Source organism: Canis lupus, chromosome 4, assembly GCF_003254725.2.
Source record: "Canis lupus dingo isolate Sandy chromosome 4, ASM325472v2, whole genome shotgun sequence".
In the NCBI taxonomy this organism is placed as follows: Eukaryota; Metazoa; Chordata; class Mammalia; order Carnivora; family Canidae; genus Canis; species Canis lupus.
The window spans coordinates 27,951,363-27,969,083 of NC_064246.1; the positions used below are offsets into that span (position 1 = coordinate 27,951,363).

The 17,721-nt window shown below is 48.1% G+C and overlaps 1 long non-coding RNA gene across 2 annotated transcripts; it reads right to left on the reverse strand.

Annotated features, from left to right (window-relative positions):
* Nucleotides 1-9,626: 9,626 nt before the first annotated feature.
* On the reverse strand, nucleotides 9,627-17,300 carry LOC112651359 (uncharacterized). Of its 2 annotated transcripts, none has more exons than XR_004815059.2 (3): nucleotides 16,967-17,300; nucleotides 12,411-12,618; nucleotides 9,627-9,979 (listed from the first exon to the last, which is right to left on the reverse strand). It is a non-coding gene; the product is annotated as an uncharacterized LOC112651359 (long non-coding RNA). The 2 variants fall into 2 exon arrangements; XR_007410166.1 differs by lacking the exon at nucleotides 16,967-17,300 and adding an exon at nucleotides 13,301-13,797.
* Nucleotides 17,301-17,721: the final 421 nt, after the last annotated feature.

A 17,721-nucleotide genomic window follows, 5' to 3' on the forward strand; every position in this document is an offset into this window, starting at 1 on the left:
CAGTTGATGGGATTATTTTCTTTCCCCTTAAATCCTGATGTCCCTGCCCATGTACCTAGCTTTGCTCTAATCCTTCCTTCCCTTTACTCAAACTGCACAGACCTGCCAGACTCAATGAGAGCCAATCACAAACCATTCAATGCCCATTACTTACTTACCTGGCAGCTGGGTATGATATATGAAGAGACGCCAGGCACTGCCTAATAAAGCCTTGAATCCATTCAGGACTCTACAGTTTGCAAAGCTTTCATCTCCAGTATCTTACTCAACATTCACAGTTAATACTTAACAGCAGCCAAGAGGGAAAGGGGTCATCATCCTGTCCAAAAGACAAGAAGAGAAACAGCATATGCACAGGTTTTAGACACACAGACCCAAACCTTCAACAGCTATTGCTTTGTGTGAGCTGGGACAGGCATGTGCTTCAGTTTTCCTATCTATAAAATGGGACTATAGTCACCCACTTTGCAAGATTTTTGTCAGATCTAGAGAAAACCTATTTAAGGTGCCTGCCAAAGTGTGCAGCATGGAGTATTAAGTCCCTAAGTGGAAGCAACTTTGATGGTGAAGATGCAGAAGATGATGGTGATGAGAGTGGTGGTGTTGGTAGTGGTTTTGTTGTTTAGATTTTCTGTTTTTTCTACAGATAAGCATGACTGGTATCGCTTAAGGAGGAAAAAAAATTGATCCAAGTCCTTTCAGGTACTCTTGATGAGCACTTTATTCTCCTCCTCTAGGGCAACATGTTAGATGTGTGGAAAGCCCATTATGAAGCCAGCGGCCATGGGCAGGTGCTGTCTGAATGCCCTGCCAGAGCTTCATTCCCCTTACTTGGTCTCACTCACCATGCATTCAAGTTCAGGTAATTGTGCCCAGCAGCCACTAGTTCCCATGTAATTGTCCTCAAATTGCTCCGGGTGGCCTTTCCAGGCAGGAGCTCTTCACAATTAGTCCACACATCGAGATGTTGAAAGACAAGTGATTATTTTGGGGAATTACTTGTCAGCAAGAAGATGCAGCTCCGATAGGACATAATAGAGGCCGTGTGTTAATTACAATCAGCAAGATGCTATCACATCATTTCTTAATCCACAGCTCATTAGGCATTCCAGCCTTAGCTCCTGTCATTACCCAGGGCTTGTTACAATGTGCAAAAAAAAAAAGGCATCTCAAATGAGCACAATTTAAGGATGCACCCACATGCAGGTGGTCAGCAGGCATCTTCATAATGAGCCTAATTTTGCCTTGGATCCAAACTACCACATATATCCCTATGAGGGCAAGCACACCCATGTAGACACACACATGCACGCATGCACACATGCACACACACATACAGACATGCACACACAGAAGCAGGCACTCTTAGAACATCTTGTGGAAAATGTCCGAATGCTTCCTGATTACATTCCTTCTGCTTCACTTTCTTTGGTTTTTTTTTTTTTTTAAGGAACTAGGAATTGTTCCTTGAGACCAGAAACCAAAACTCTCATTTATTTAATATTCAGTATTTCCTGAGGGCCCACTGTGTGTTGCACCTGCTGCAGACACAGGGGAGGGAATTGGTAACAGACAAGAAGAGTGCGTGTCCTCCTGCAGTATTTTAATCTAGTAAGGGAGAAAGGCTCAGTGCCTGCAAAACAAGGAGCTAAAAAAGTGACAGAAGGCGGAAAATGAGGGTATAATCATATTCTAAATGCTCCTGGCATTCTGAGAAGCAAAAGTAGAAGCTGGGCTTAGCCTGGAGGGATGGGTCAGACTGCACAGGAATGGGGCAGATGCAGAAGGAAGGCCTTTGTGAGGCGAGAGGAAGCCTGTGTGTGCGTGTGTGTGTGTGTGTGTGTGTGTGAGAGAGAGAGAGAGAGAGAGAGAGAGAGAGAGAACGAGAACCTGGGTGTGTGGGCAAGAACTTAGCAGGGGCAGGGGTGCGTTACAAAGCAGTGAAGACCCAGAGAATGATCTTGAATATTAAATTAGCTGTGAGAGGTAGGGTGAGAGATGGGGACACTGCTTTAGGACCTTAAGCAAAGACTATAAAATGACAATAGGAGGTAAAGTATTTTTGAAGCTCAATCCAGAGGCTGTTTATGGATCCCCTAAAACCCTGTTCTTTCCAAGAAACTTCACCAAATTAGTTTTGTGAGCCTCACAACATCTTAATTTTCTCTAAGAAATAAAAGAGAGGGTGCCTGGGTGGCACAGTTGGTTAAGCGCCTGAGCATCCTCGTTATGGTCCTGGGGTTCAGGTCCTGCCGGCCTGAACACCTCCCTGCTCTGCAGGAGCTCCTCTGCCCCTCACCCTGCTCTTGCTCTCTTGGTCTTGCTCTCTCTCTCTCTCTCTCTCTCAGGTAAATAAACAAAATCAAAAGAAAGGAAGGAAAGGAGGAAGGAAAGGGGAAAGGAAAGAAAGGAAAGGAAAGGAAAGGAAAGGAAAGGAAAGGAAAGGAAAGGAAAGGAAAGGAAAGGAAAGGAAAGGAAAGAAGGAAAGGAAAGGAAAGGAAAGGAAAGGAAAGGAAAGGAAAGGAAAGGAAAGGAAAGGAAAGGAAAGGAAAGGAAAGGAAAGGAAAGGAAAGGAAAGGAAGCAAAGAAAAGCAAAGGAAAAGCAAAGAAAAGCAAAGAAAAGCAAAGAAAAGAAAAGGGAGTTGGGATCCCTGGGTGGCACAGTGGTTGAGCACCTGCATTCAGCCCAGGGCATGATTCTGGGGTCCTGGGATCAAGTCCCACATCAGGCTCCCTGCATGGAGCCTGCCTCTCCCTCTGCCTGTGTCTCTGCATCTCTGTCTCTGTGTGTGTCTCTCATGAATAAATACATAAAATCTTAAAAAAAAAAAAAAAGAAAGAAAAGGGAGTTGACTGGGAAAGTGAGAGATAAAGAGAGCAAGTGTGTGTGTGTGTCTGTGTAAATCTTGACAAGAAACCTTATCTGTCTTCATAGTGCTAATCTGATGTTCTCTGAGCCACTGTGTTGGGGGTAAATAGACAGGGAAGGAAGCCCTTGGCCTCTGGAAAGTTTATGAGAAACTGGCTCCCACAATCCTGTTTAGAACTTAGAACCCTGGCAGGCCCCGTGCATGTCAGTGTGATATTTGACTAAGGGTTTTTCATGCTTGCAGAGAGCGTATATCTTTGTGGATCGCCTGTCACCTACATTTCAGGGGGGCCCAAATCTCTAAAGGTAGTGGCCTCAGACTTAGTACCCGTTGTCCATTCCGTTAAGTCCGAGCTGACGCTTCCCTTCCTCCCCGCCTCCTAAGCCAAGTCATTTTAGGAACTAGCCGCGGGGGGCCAGTGCTGGGTCAGCTCTGAGGGATGGGCAGGAGGCTCACAGGGATTAAGGCAAGGCTGGGGACACCAGATTTGGTTTCAAAGTCATATTCACTGGGATATTGGATTGCGTTTGAAGGAGTCACTAATGGAGGTGACCAGCCCCCTGGAAGATAATAACCCCTGAAGATTTTCCATCCTGATAGTGAAATCGAGTCGCCCAGCAACGGGCTGCCACGCGGGATTGCTGTTCCACTTTGCCTGTGTCGAGGGGAGCCAATGACATCTGAGGGCCAGAGAAGGGAAAGCCACTGCCCCTACTTTCTCTAAGTCAGCATTGAGGTGGGACAGCCCAGCTTCCCAAACCCACAGAGACACGTGTGGAGCAGGCAAAGGGTGGCCCCCCAGACAGTGAGGGGTGCCGGGAGACCCTCCTGCCGGCCTGAACACCTCCTGCAGAGCCAATGGTAGCCGCTCCGTGTCTACAGACAGCCCGGAAGGCTCCCGGGGCTCCGGGAACACCAGCCCGAGTGGTGTAAACATGTGCGGGGCCCAGGAGGGGAGCTTGACGCGGGTGGGGGCCAGAGGGGGTGCAGTAGGGTTGACCTGTAGCTGATTGAAAGGACCCCCATGGGGTCACAAGCAGTCTGGGCCTGGGGAGAGGATGGAAAAGTAGCTAAACTTACTGACCTCACCGTGTCGCCAAGGTCAGGCCTTCAGGGGAACGTGGCCTCCAGCATGGCGGACTCAGAAGTTACCCTTTACCGCAGAGCCGGAGTCTAATCCCTGTGGCCTCTCCCCACTGCCAGACCACACTGCTTGCCCATCCGTCTCAGAGCCCGCCGCTGCCTCCTTTCTGACTTCCCCTGAGGCCATTCACAGCCTCCTACGCCTCCCCCTCCAAGCAGCTGCCCTGATTCTCTCCCCTGACGGGGCCCAGCGCGGTCACCCAGGACTTCCCTGTACGGTGCAAAGCTGTGGGTGGGTGGCGGGGTGCCCAGAAGGAGCAGGGGGGTTGGAGCCCCCACCCCCAGCTGGAATTCAGCTCAGCCACAGCGAGCTGGGGCCCTCTCTGAGACTCCGCTTAGGGACTTCATTCTACCTCAGCCTGGACTGGTGGTGAGGACCAAGTGGTGAGGAGTCAGCATCCAGCCAGGCACATAGTAGCTGCTAAATTCTCTCTCTCCCTTCAGAACAAGGGCCTCTAGGGTAAGGACTGGGCACTCTTGTTCTCTCCTTGGGACCATCCCAAAGTGGCTGACACAGGATTGTGTGTGTAGGGAAGGCCCCCAAGTCCCCACAGGGGCCAGTGCTCCGAGAGCTGCATGACCCTCCATGGGACCACCAAGCAAGAGGACAAGAGTCAGCCCCAAGGGGCCAGCAGACTGTCCCCAGAGTCTCCGACACACCAAGTCTAGGCTGCTGGACAATGAGCTGAAGGATGTGCAGGCTCTCACACTACCTCTCACATTCCCACCCTCACTGCCCCCAGCCCTCCCCTCCTTGCCAGACTCCCACACAAACCTACCCTCTGCCAACAGGGGCAAAATCAGTAGCGACTTCTACAGGACACAGTTCCCTCACTCCCTTCTGCCTCCTCAGCTGACAGCTTTCAAAAAGTCACATTTCATTATCAAGATGGAAAATCTTCAGAGCTGCTTTCCAAGGGATGGTCAACCGAGCGGCAGCACAGCTGAATGGAAAGAACCAGAAGGCTAGGACAGAATCCTGCTCGGCCATTCGTTAGCCAAGCAATTCCTGGGCCAGTCACTTAACCTCTCTGAACCTCCTTTTCCATATCTGTGAAAGGAGAATCAAGAAGGAAAAATGTACAGGATTTTTAATGAGAGGGTAGAGCAAGTATATTTGAAAGGAGGGAGCAGATTTCATACGATTTGAAGATGATATGATTATATATCCAAACCAGCTGAAAAGCTTTAGAAACATTCAGTATTGATTTAGGTGGTTTCTTCATATGCAAACAACAGCCAGTCAAAGAAAGAAAAGATCTCAATTATAATAAGAATGAAAAATAAAGCCCCTAAGAGTGAATTCCACAGTAACTGTGCAGGATCTACATGAAAAAAATTTAACCTTCCTGTGAGAAATTTTAATAATATTTGAATAAATTTTTAAAAAAGATTTTATTCATTCATTCATTCATGAAGACACAGAGAGAGGCAGAAGGAGAAGCAGGCTCCCTGCAGGGAACATGATGTGGGACTCGATCCCAGGACCCTGGGATCACGACCTGAGCCAAAGGCAGATGCTCAGCCACTAAGCCACCCAGGTGCCTCAATATTTGAATAAACTAAAAGACACATATTCTTGAATACAAAATATTAGTACTGTAAAAAATTTCAGTTTTCTTTACTCAAAGCAGTTCCAGTTAAAGTAGCAACATAATTTCTCTTGACTACACAAACTTATTCTGAAGTTTCTCTGCAAAAGCAAATATGACAAGAGCCAGGAAAATGATAGAGAAAAATGAAGATAGACTTCCTCACCAAGCATGTTAAAGTATTTATCATAGGAGTGCCTGGGTGGCTCAGTCAGTTAAGCATTCAACTCTTGGTTTCAGCTCAGGTCCTGGTCTCATGGGTCGCAGGATCGAGCTCTGTGCTCAGCAGTAGTCTGCTTGGATATCCTCTCCCTCTGCCCTTTCCCTGCTTGCACATGTGTGCATGGTCTCTCTCTCTATCTCTCTCCTAAATAAATAGATCTTTTTTTAAAAAAGTATTTGTCATAAACCTGCAACAACAAAAACCCTTTGGCACAGTATACGAATTACCAGGCAAATCCACAAAATAGGGAAGAGTCCATATATAAACCCAAATGCATATGGGAATTTGGTAAATGACAAAAGTGTGATTCAAATCAGTGATGAAAATTAGACTTCAATATATGGGATGAGAACAAACTCCTAAGAATTTAAAGGGGGAGGGACCTAAGCTAGAAACCCACATTATATCTTACACTAAAATAACTTACAAATGAAGCAAAAAAATTTTAATGAAAAATGTAAACCCTAAATGTTCTAGAAAGATACATAAATGACTTAAAAAATAACCTTGGGGTAGGGAGCTTCTCTCCAAGCATAACACAAAATGCAAACATCATTTTTAAAAATGAACATATAAAAAAATTATAAATCTGCATGATTAAAAAATAAATCTCATGGAAAAGGTCAAAAAAACAAACACAACACATATTTGATACATAAGTTAGAAGAGGGTACTTGTTAGGTATTTCCGGTACTAGAGGGGGCTGGCTACTATTAAAAAAAAAAAAGATAAATTGTAAAATGCTTAATGGTTCGATTAACTAGTGGTTTCAATCAGCAGCGCAGAACAGAACGGGTCCCCTCCTGCACATCACCCAGATGCTAGGCTGACAGAGGTCTTGCCAGCTTTGACCTGTGGGATCACGGAGAAGGTTGGTGAGAAACTCCCCAGACACCTGTAGCATCTGTCATCCATGCTCACAGCCCATTGGTTCAGTCACGTGGCTCCACCTGCCTTGATGGAAAACTGACCCCAAAGTGCAGTCCCTAGCTGGCAACCTCTTCACAGAGGCAACTCCACACAGTGGAAGGGAAAGCGCACATTTCTGATGAACAGTCATCCAAACCTCGCTGTGAATTTATGTCACACAAAGACAAGCAAAGGGCAAGGACTGTTAAATTAGAGTTTCATAAATCTACTTAAAAAGACAAGCGGAGCAAAGGATATGAACTCACAGTTCATAAAAAAAAAAAAAAGTAAGTCCAAATACCCATTAAACAGAAAAAAAAAAAAATGCTAAAGCTCACTCTAAATAAATAAATAATAAAAGAAAAAGAACAACAGTAAGATAGCACTTTCTATTTATCAGACAAGTAAGGATAAAAAAGGGTGGTAATGGTTGCTGAGAAGGTGTGCAGTAGACACTTTTACATGCTGTTGGTAAGAGTAGAAATTAGTGAAATGATTTTGGAGAATCACTTGCAGTATCAATAAAAACTTTAAATATATATACCTTTAAATATATATATTTTTTGTTTAACCCAATAATTTCACACTAAGAAATGTATCCTGTAAATATGCTGGTTAAAGTACAAGGTAACAATACCCAAAATATGGAGAGAGCCCAGATGACCATCTACAGATGAATGGATAAAGAAGATTTGTAAAAAAATGGGGGCCACCTGGGTGGCTCAGTGGTTGAGAATCTGCCTTCAGCTCAGGTCATGATCCTGGAGTCCTGGGATGGAGCCTGCTTCTCCCTCTGCCTATGTCTCTGCCTCTCTCTCTCTCTCTGTTTTTCTCATGAATAAATAAATAAAACCTTAAAAAATAATAAAAATAAATTAAAATTAAAAAAGAATAATTAAAACAAAATCCAAAACCTGAAACCACAGGTTGTAGATCATGCATTAGGGATGTGGTTATCCCTGGGAGGCCGCACAGACTTCCAGGGAGCCAAAGCGCAGGCAGGAGAGGAGCCCTGGCCCCACATGAGAAGTTCACCTACTGTTACCTGCTGATACCTGCTGAAATGAAGGAGTCAACCATCCAAGGTTGTAGATGCGGTAACATTATTGTTCTAGTTGCTTGTTTTAAACAACCTTTGTCTTTTAAAGGTGCTGTAGTAGCACGAGCTGCTGAAACAAAGTACCAGGGACTGGGTGGCTTACACAATAGGAGATTCCTTCTCAGGGTTCAGGAGACAGAAGTCTAAGCTCAAGGTACCAGCAAGGTCGGTCCCTGGTGAGCGCTCTGTCCCTGGGTTACGGATGGCCACCTTCTTCACTGCGTCCTCATGTGGACTTTCCTCATGGTGGCTGTGGCTGGAGAGAGAGAGGGAGCAAGCCTTCTGGTGTCCCTTCCCACAGGGGCACTGATCCCATCACGAGGCCCCCAGCCTCACAACCTCATCTGACCGGAATTATCTCCCAAAGGCCGCATCTCCAAAGGCCGTCGCTTCAGGGGCCAGGTCTTCAACATAAGAATTTTGGAGGGAGACAGTTCAGTCCATAGCAGATGCGCTCTGAAATGCCAGGGATTAAGCAAAATTACATCCGGGATCTGCTTCAAAGTAACAGCACGTTGGAAGGACAGATATAGACAAAATGAGCTCAGCCGTGATTCAATAATATTTGAAGCTGGGTCACAAAGCACATGAAGGTTCCCTATTCTCTTCTGCCTGTTTTGTACATATTTAGAGTTTTCCATCATTAGTTTAAAAAAAAAGCCAGATTATTGTATGATCATCTTTGCAAATTAGAATAAAATATTTAAATATGTATATGAAATTTTTATAATGATTGTCTTAACCTGCTCTTTAACCAGAAGGGATGGCACCAGATAAGAGAGAGGGCTTTGGCTGTATCATTAGAGGAAAAATAAAAAGGTATAGATCCCCTATTATTACATTACACTTAAATACGCTGGTAACACGCATCTGTGGCATGTGTAAGTATTGCCCCAAAACTCAAGTGGAGGAAACATTACCTTTTTTTAGTGCTTTTCTGAAAGCAAACGTAACCTATTCTGAGTCCCTATTTGGCAAAGGTAATAAAAATGTTCATCTCTGTCATTCTGGGACTCCACACCCCGTCCTGGGGAGACTGTGACCACTGTGACCCTCCCAGCATCTTCCAAGTGGTGTTGAGACACCGCAGTGCAAGACCCTTAAAGCTGCAGACCCCACACCCTCACCCTGGTGCCTGAGACCCCCGTCTCCTTCCTCAATTCCACTCCCAAATCGCAAGCCCCCACTGCCCATGCCTTCCATCCCCAGCCTTCGCACAGGGCACACGCAAGGGGTGCCCTGAGCCCCGAGGGGTTCTTGCCCAGCTACTGCACAGGTGTCCCCAGACCTCAGGATCCCCATACAGAGAGAGGTGGCCCAGGAAGGGGGCGGTCAGGCCCTTCAGGGACCTGGGGGAAGCCTCTCTACTCTACCCCCCACTGTCTCTCTCAATTACTTTTGCTTTTTTTTTTTTTTAGATTTTATTTATTTATTCATGAGAGAGAGGCAGAGACACAGGCAGAGGAGAGGGAGAAGCAGGCTCCCCATGGAGAGCCCAATGAGGGACTCGATCCCAGGACCCCAGGATCACTCCCTGAGCCGAAGGCAGACGCTCAACCGCTGAGCCACCCAGGTGCCCCTACTTTAGCTTTTTAACCAACTTTTTTTTTTTTTTTTTAAATCATTGACAGCTTGGGAAACTCCTTTTCAGCTCCACAACTTATTATCAGGAATTCTTCAGGATTGTTACCAAATGTGGGGAAACTTCTTTTAAGGTTCTTTCATATATATATTGGCCAGGAAACGTCATGACATTTCAAGTCTTCTTTTTTTTTTAATATATTTTTTTGTAATTTTTATTTATTTATGATAGTCACAGAGAGAGAGAGAGGCGCAGAGACACAGGCAGAGGGAGAAGCAGGCTCCATGCACCAGGAGCCCGACGTGGGATTCGACCCCGGGTCTCCAGGATCGCGCCCTGGGCCAAAGGTAGGCGCCAAACCGCTGCGCCACCCAGGGATCCCAAGTCTTCTTAAGTGTACAAGTCCATGGTTCTTCTGTTGCTCCCAATTACCTTTGGCAATGCACTTCTTGGAGCTTCCAAACACAGTGGTTTCTAAAAGTCATCAGTTAAAATGCTGATTTCTTAGAAGACGGTGCAAGGCAGTCATCTTTCTTGGAAGTAGACATCGGCTTGCTGCAGCTGGGAGAGAAAAGAGAACTAACAATTACCAAACACCTACCGTGTGTCGGTCCTACCGACTGGAGATCCTTTTCAGCCGGTGTATTTAATCCTCTCTCCCCGGCCTTTCAGTGTGAAAGGGCACCACTCAGTTGGGTGTGGTGGGGCTGGGATTGAACCTGAGACCGGGAGGCTGCAGGCCCCAGGACCACAGACAGCCCACAGCTCATGAAGTAGGAGCTTTTGCCCTCTGCTGGGATGACCACAAGACCCCAGAGCACCTGACTGGGGTACCTGGGCCCACGCATATTTTTTCCCTTCTGTTTAAAAATGTTTCCATCAATTGTCCATAATTTATTTTAGGAATGTTGAAGAATTAAAAATAATGCACACAAAAAGGCCTGTTCACAGTAGTAGGTCTTCAATGAGTTATGGCCAACCCTGTGATCCTAATCATCATTCTTCCCCCCACCCCCTCTGCCCCACCGCGTTTCCCCCCCGCCATAAAAGCACTTTGAACTGCAAAGGTTAACTGGCTCCTCCCCACCTCCTGGCTTTCCAATTTGGGCTGCTAATGAGCAGATGTTCCTGGAGATGAGAGCAAGTGTGGGGGAGAGGAGAGGCAGGGACTCCCCGTCCCCTCTAGGAGAGGCACCTGCACACCTAGGCCACCCGTGCCCGGTAAAGAACACCTCTGCTGCAACTCGAGGCCTGGCCTGGCTCTCTGGGTCTCCCGTTTTGTGGCTAGAAATACTGGCTTAGCTGAGTCTCCTTTCCTTGCTGGGCCTGTTTCCTGCTTATAAAAGGAGGGAGTTGGACCAGGTGGATTCCCTTTGCTCTTCGGCCCTTTCATTCAGCATTCCCTGGGTGCCCACTGCGCCCAGCCTGGCCCAGGCAGGGGAGTGGAGCGTGAGGGAGACTCCGCAGGCCCTACCTGCTGGCCGCTTACCGGGAAGCTCTCAGAGCCTAGGTTCTTGGAGCCTGAGGCTCCTCAGCGTGTTTCCTCACCTCCCAGACTCCTGCTGTCTCTTTTTAAATGACAGAACCAAAGGTGTCCAGATCAGCCTTTGAAGGACCACCCACCCTTTACAGGGAGACACCCAGAAGTCACTCACCCTATCAGAGAGAAAATGTGAGCCAACCCCAACAGCCCCCCAATTCCCCGCCCTCCTCCCCGCTGCAGCTTCGGGAGGCTCTCTGCCCTGCGTGGAACACTGAGCAGGCAAGGCCCCGGAAGCAAGATGCCTGACTCTCAGCCCCTGGCCACAGCCGTGAGGTCACCCAGCAGCTGCTGGGCATGAGCACGGGCTCCTGCAAAGACACCTGGGACAAAGCCAGCGGGAGGGCTGCAAGGAGCGTCACTCTGGGAGGGTCAGCTTCCAGAGCATGAGGTCACAGGCTTCATGCGCTGAGGTGGTGGAGTGTGTCCTGAAGGAGGTCCTTGCCTCTGCTCCGGTGGTCTGGCTGGCTTGCCACCAACCCAAACATCCCAGGCCCACACCAATGAAAGACGCTGTGGCAGCCAGCCCTCAAAGCCCAGGAAGCCAGCTCATGCCAAATTCCTATGTGCCTCCTGCCACCGCACAGGGCCATAGCACAGCGGTCAAGCACACAGGGGCTGTGGCCACGAGCCTGGGTTCCAGTTCTGGCTTTCTCACCTACTCACTGTGTGATCCCGGGCAAGTTCCTTAACCTCTCTGTGTCTCAGTTTTCTCTTCCGTGACGTGGAAATGATAATAATAACCTTCTACCTTGTAGGGTGGTTGGGAGGATTAATGGATTCTTACATTTTGTGTATGTGTGTGTCTAACATTCTATTGAATCCTCATGTACAAAAGCTTCATATACACGAAGTAGGTTGACTTATAGGAACTCAGCTCCCCAAAGGTTCAGCCCCGACCACAGCTGGCCCTCTGGCTGTCCAGTGTGGTGGGATCAGAGATGACTGGACACCAACCCAGGAAGCTCGTCTACTTTGGATCTCCCTGCAGTCGCCCATCTCACATGGCAGGGCACAGTACGTTTACACCGTCTGACCCGTTATGTTATTTTGTTTAGTGCTCTGCTCTTTGTTAAAAAAAAAAATTATATTGCAATTTATTTTTATTTATTTATTTATTTATTTATTTATTTTTATATTGCAATTTAAAAATTTGGTTAGTTTTCGGTGGGAGGGAACAGCGACAGAGTGGGTCTTCGGAGTCACCTCTGGAGCCAGAGTTGTGGTGTCACCTCCCCTTCCACTTCCCATTACGAACAATAAAGGCAGTTGACACCATAAAATCAATGAATAAAAAAAAATTTTAAAACCCTCGAATACCTTATGTGCATATCTTCATGCACATTAAGTATCTAACCCTCATATATATTATGCACATAATCCTCATCTATATTATACACAGTCTTCATATTATACTTTAGGACAGGGACTGGCACTTAGTGCATCACGTACCTGCTGTATTGTTGTATTATCACCACTTCTTCATGCATAGAATCCTTCATTGTCCATAGCATGCACAGCTTACAAATTCCCTTCATATTCATTGTCTCAAATACAGGTTTGTACATTTTATTCTTCAGCCACTAGAATGTAAGCCTCATGAGAGCAGGGAATTCTCAACCGTTTTCGTTCACTGTATCCTGGAAGCCTAGACTAGTACCTGGGGACAAAATGGATGCTGCATAAATATCTGTTAAATGGGTGGATGAATGACTTCAACAAACATTTCTGGAAAGCCAACTTGTATGCCAGGCACTGAGGATTCAAAGGTTAAAAACTATGGTAATCGGCCTTTGAAAAAGACTCAAGTCAACCGGTAATTTACTTGTAGAGTGATCAAATGCATGACCCTGTGACAGACCAGCCCCAAGAGCAGCGGTTCTCAGCAGTATTTTCGCCCCAGCATCCCCGGGGGACCAGACTCAGCCCCAGCAGAGATGGTGGCTCTCCAGCTGGGGAAGCCTCCGGGAGAGGGTTGGAGGGAGGAAGGGAGGGGAGAACACACACTCTTGAGAATCACTGTGCGGGGTTAGCCTACTAGGAGGATCAAGGTCTGCTGTCCACTGGGTACCATTATGGGTTTGGTTTTGTTTTTTACAATTACATCTTAGATAAACTGGTCCCATGTTTCCATGGAGTCTCTCTGTTCTCACCTTTTGTTGGTAAGATTTTATTTATTTAATCATGAGACACACAGAGAGAGGCAGAGACACAGGCAGAGGGAGATGCAGCCTCTCTGCTGGGATCCCGAAGTGGGACTCGATCCTAGGACCCCAGAGATCACACCTTGAGTGGAAGGCAGATGCTCAACCGCTGAACCACCCAGGTGCCCCTGTTCTCACCTTCTTAAGGCTATTTTGGGCATCTAAGACAGACTGCTGGGGCACTCTTATCATGTTCAGTATAGTCTTCATACGGGGGGCTTGAACAAATCCACCTCCCTTAGACACAGTAGGAGGGAATGGTGGAAGAAGATGCTTTCCTTTCCCCCATCATGGCTCCTCCTCTTCTTTCTTTGGTATTGGGGATCGAGCAATGACTTGGGAATTGAGAGACGTGAGTTCAAGTCCCAGGTTATGTCGTAGGAAAATGCAAATCAAAATCACAAGGAGATTCCACTTTGTCCCCGCTTGGGTGGCTAGAGCCAAGGCCAGCAATGAGCGTGGGTGAAGATGTGGAGAAGCTGAAGCCCTCATACACTGCCAGTGGAAGTGTAAAGTGGTGCGCGTGCTCTGGAGAACAGTGTGGCAGTTCCTCGAAAGGTTAAACCTAGGGATCCCTGGGTGGCGCAGCTGTTTAGCGCCTGCCTTTGGCCCAGGGCGCGATCCTGGAGACCCGGGATCGGATCCCACGTCGGGCTCCCGGTGCATGGAGCCTGCTTCTCCCTCTGTCTGTGTCTCTGCCTCTCTCTCTCTGTGTGACTATCATAAATAAATAAAAATTTTAAAAAAAAAAGTAAACCTTTTAAAAAAAAAAAAAAAAAGGTTAAACCTAGACTTACCATATGATGTGGCAATTCCATCCCTAGGTGTGTCCCCAAAAGAAATGAAAATGTCTGTACACAGATATTCAGAGCAGCATTATCCACAATAGCCAAAAAGTGGAAGCCACCGAAATACCAGTCCACTGACGGATGGCTGGGCGAAACCTGGCATAGCCACCCAGTGGAATATTCCTTTTCAGCCACAGAAAGGAATGAAGTTCTCATGCACGCTGCAACACGGATGGACCCTACATGCATGTGAAAGCACCCAGACACTAGAGGCTACATATCGTGTGATTCCATTTCTGTGCAATGCCCAGAACAGGCAAATCTACGAAGACAGGAAGCAGGTTAGCGATTTCCAGGAGGAAATCCCTCCCCCAAATGTATCTGGTTGAGATACAGTCATCTTCTTAAGTCCTTACCATACCCTCAGAAGAAATAGGATTGTAATTAAAAGTCACGGCGGGTGCGGGGCGGGGGGGGGGGGGGGGGGGGAGGTACACCTGAGTGGCTCAGTGGTTGAGCCTCTGCCTTCGACTCAGAGAGTGACCCCGGGGTCCCAGGATCGAGTCCTGCATCGGGCTCCCCATGGGGAGCCTGCTTCTCCCTCTGCCTGTGTATCTGCCTCTCTGTGTGTCTCGTGATTAAATAAATAAAATCTTTAAAATAAAAAAATAAAAGTCACAAGGGATTGCCTGTTTAGAGGACTCCTGGAAACCCATCCTGTGTAAAGCGCCTCATTACCTACTCATTTGCCTCTCCTTCCTCGGGCCTGATTGTCACGTGGTGAACTTGCTTCAGGTCAGGCCTTGCTATAGTGGGGAATGGGTGCTGCGCCTAACAGGGTGCTGACGGCCGGCCTGCCGGGGAGAATATTTTAAAGCACTTTTCCAAGTATAAACAAAGCTCCGGATGAAACCTTCCTCTCGTCGATGTCTAACTCTCTGTGATAAATTGTCTCCCTCCCACCGCCCCCACCACCCCTTCTTTTTGAAAGTGCCCCTGAACCAAATCAAATGAGGACAGGCTCCATCTCGGAGGCCTGAGTAAGGAAGCAGACAATAATCTTTTAATGGGATGCTATTTTTCAAACCGACATTTAGCCTACGCGAAGCAGCAGACGTGGAAGCAGGGAGGACAGGAGGTGTCTGGAGCAGGAGGGACAGCTGCAAGGCAGGGCTGCAAGGCAGGTGCTTATTACGGCGGAGCCAGCGAGGACCTCAGCTCCCTCCCTGGACTAGGGCTGATGAAAATTAAAATTTTTTAAATTTAAAATTCAAAAATTAAAAAATCATACGGGAGTAGAAAATCCTTTAAAATGAAGTTGGAAGGCATTTTAGAGCTGCAAAGAACCCTAGTGATGGTTTTCCAATCAAACACTTCCTTTGACACATTGGGGTGAGCCCACAGGGGTAAGGAGCCGGCCCAGGGGGACCTGGTCCAGGTGATTGGGGTGGGGCCCAGGGAGGAGGCCCTGGCTCCTCAGCTCCTTCCCAACCATCCTGATGACCTCCAGGAGGAAGCCTTACAGGGGGCAGGTGTGTCTCGCCATCTCCCTCTGGATCCAGCCGACACGGCCCAGCAGCAACATCAGGATCTTTGGTTTGTGGTGGCGGCAGCGGGGAGTTTTTAAGCGTTATTTTCTATTTATAACATGCAATTCTGGCTTTCCTTTATGATACTGATTTCAAGTTTTCTCGAAATTTCAATGTTTCTCGAAACATACACTTGTGTCCAAAAGAGTGAATTATTTAAAGAAAAATAGTGTATAAATAAACAGGAACCAGATATGTCAAAAATCTGGAAGACGACACATGAATGAGAAGCATTCATCTGGTGCAAACTGGCAATAATCGTGTAAATTCGTCCCTGAAATACACACATACACACACACGCACACAATCCCTGGCTAGTGTTTAGCCAGTCTCGGCTTACATATCACCGGTGACAGGAAGCTTACTACTTTTCTGCTGAGTCTCTACCAATGTGTAGAAGGACATTGCTCCATGGTCAAAATAAGAAAGCTCCTATTTAATACTTCCCAGCGTCAGAACCCCTTCCCGCAGCCCCAGTGCTGCCCTGCCGAGACTGCATAGGTTCTGACCATCCTTCCTGGCAGGTCCAGGACTGAGCTCTGTGGACGACTGGTCCCCAAATACAGGCTTCCAACTCAAGTCTGGGGACGGTTGCGTGAGGACTCTGAGGTCCCAGCGGAAGGGAGGCAAAGAGCTTTCTCTCTCTCTGAGTCTGTACTTGGGTGGAGGGATGGAGAGGGCTGGGCATGTGGCCCTCCAGACCCACAGGCCTCAAAGGCAGCACCGGGAATTCTGGGGCTGCAGAGAGGAAAGGAAGGAGAGGCCGGGACCCCCGCCCCCAAAACAGACCTCTAGGACTTCGTAAATTTGTGGAAGCCTCTGATGGAGAGGGACCCTGAAGCCCCCGGCTCGGCCTCTGAGGTTCTCACTGCCACACTCACATGCACACACACAGTGACTTAGGGAACCCTGCCCAGGAAGCAAAAAAGGTCTCCCTTTCCACACACGACCTCTGGCCCATCATTTTGTGGCCTGGCCACTGTGCATTTTCAGGGATCCCCGCGGTCCTGTTGGCAGGTGAGTCCCAGACACCCCACCATTCCAGGCCTGCTTCCTTCCCATCAGCTTCAGGGATGTGCTGCTTCTAGCAACTCCTCAGCCAGCTCCCAGACACAACCTTGCTGACTTTCTTCCCAGCCCCAGTGTCCTCAGCTGCCCTCCCTCCCCCTCCTGTGGTGCAGGTCATCAGTCCCTTTTCTTTCATCCTGGCACAGCTGCCAATCAGCACACAGAAGTGAGAAGTGAGCAGACCAACAGACAGCAGGAGGTGACTGTTTCCAGGCTTTGCAGAGAGGTCCCTCCTGCGGGGTGCTAGAGCCAGCCCCCATCCCCTTTGATGGCTCAGGAAGTCTCCAGCACTGTGCTGCTGACATTTATCCCAGCGCCCTCCTTCCCACCTCCACTCCCAGTGGGGGCCCTTCCCTCACCCAGGAAAAGTCAAGTGAGGTCATTCTGTGCCAGCTCAGAAGTCTCTGGAATCACAGGTCCTGTCCTTCTAGCTGGCTCTCTGCACACAGATGCCTTCCCTGGCCACCCTTCCGGCATGGCGGTTACTGGGAGAGGCTAGCCGGTGGGCCACCCTGAACACCTGGGGATTTTCCGAGCCCTGGTGAGAACAAATATGGAAAGAGTTGCATTTGGTTTTTCCTACTTGAGACTTTTTTCAACTGATCTGAAGCAAAAAGGTAAAATGTGGGGGCACCCCAGTGGCTCAGTGGTTGAGCATCTGTCTTTGGCTCAGGTCATGATCCTGGGGTCCTGGGATCCAGTCCTACATGGGGAGCCTCCCTCTGCCTATGTCTCTGCCTCTCTCTGTGTCTCTCATGAATAAATAAATATAATTTTTTTTAAAAAAGTAAAATGTGTTTCCTTACCCCAAATTTTAAGCAAAAAGTAATTTCCCACTTTCCAGCTCAAACTTGATTCAAATCTCCTGTAATCCGCTACCCCCCCACCCACCCCCAGGACAGGGGCTGCAAGTGGCCACCTAGCCCCGGGGCAGGGGTGACCTGGAGCAATGTCTTCTGGGCCAAGCCCCTCTCTGACAGTCCTCAGAAGGTGACAGCCTCTGTCCTCCTTGCCGTTCCCGTCTGCTCGGCAGCCCTGCACAGGGTGGCAGAGAGCCCACCCGGGAACGACAGTCCATTCTCCCAGAAAGGGCCACAGCCCAGGCTCCACAGGC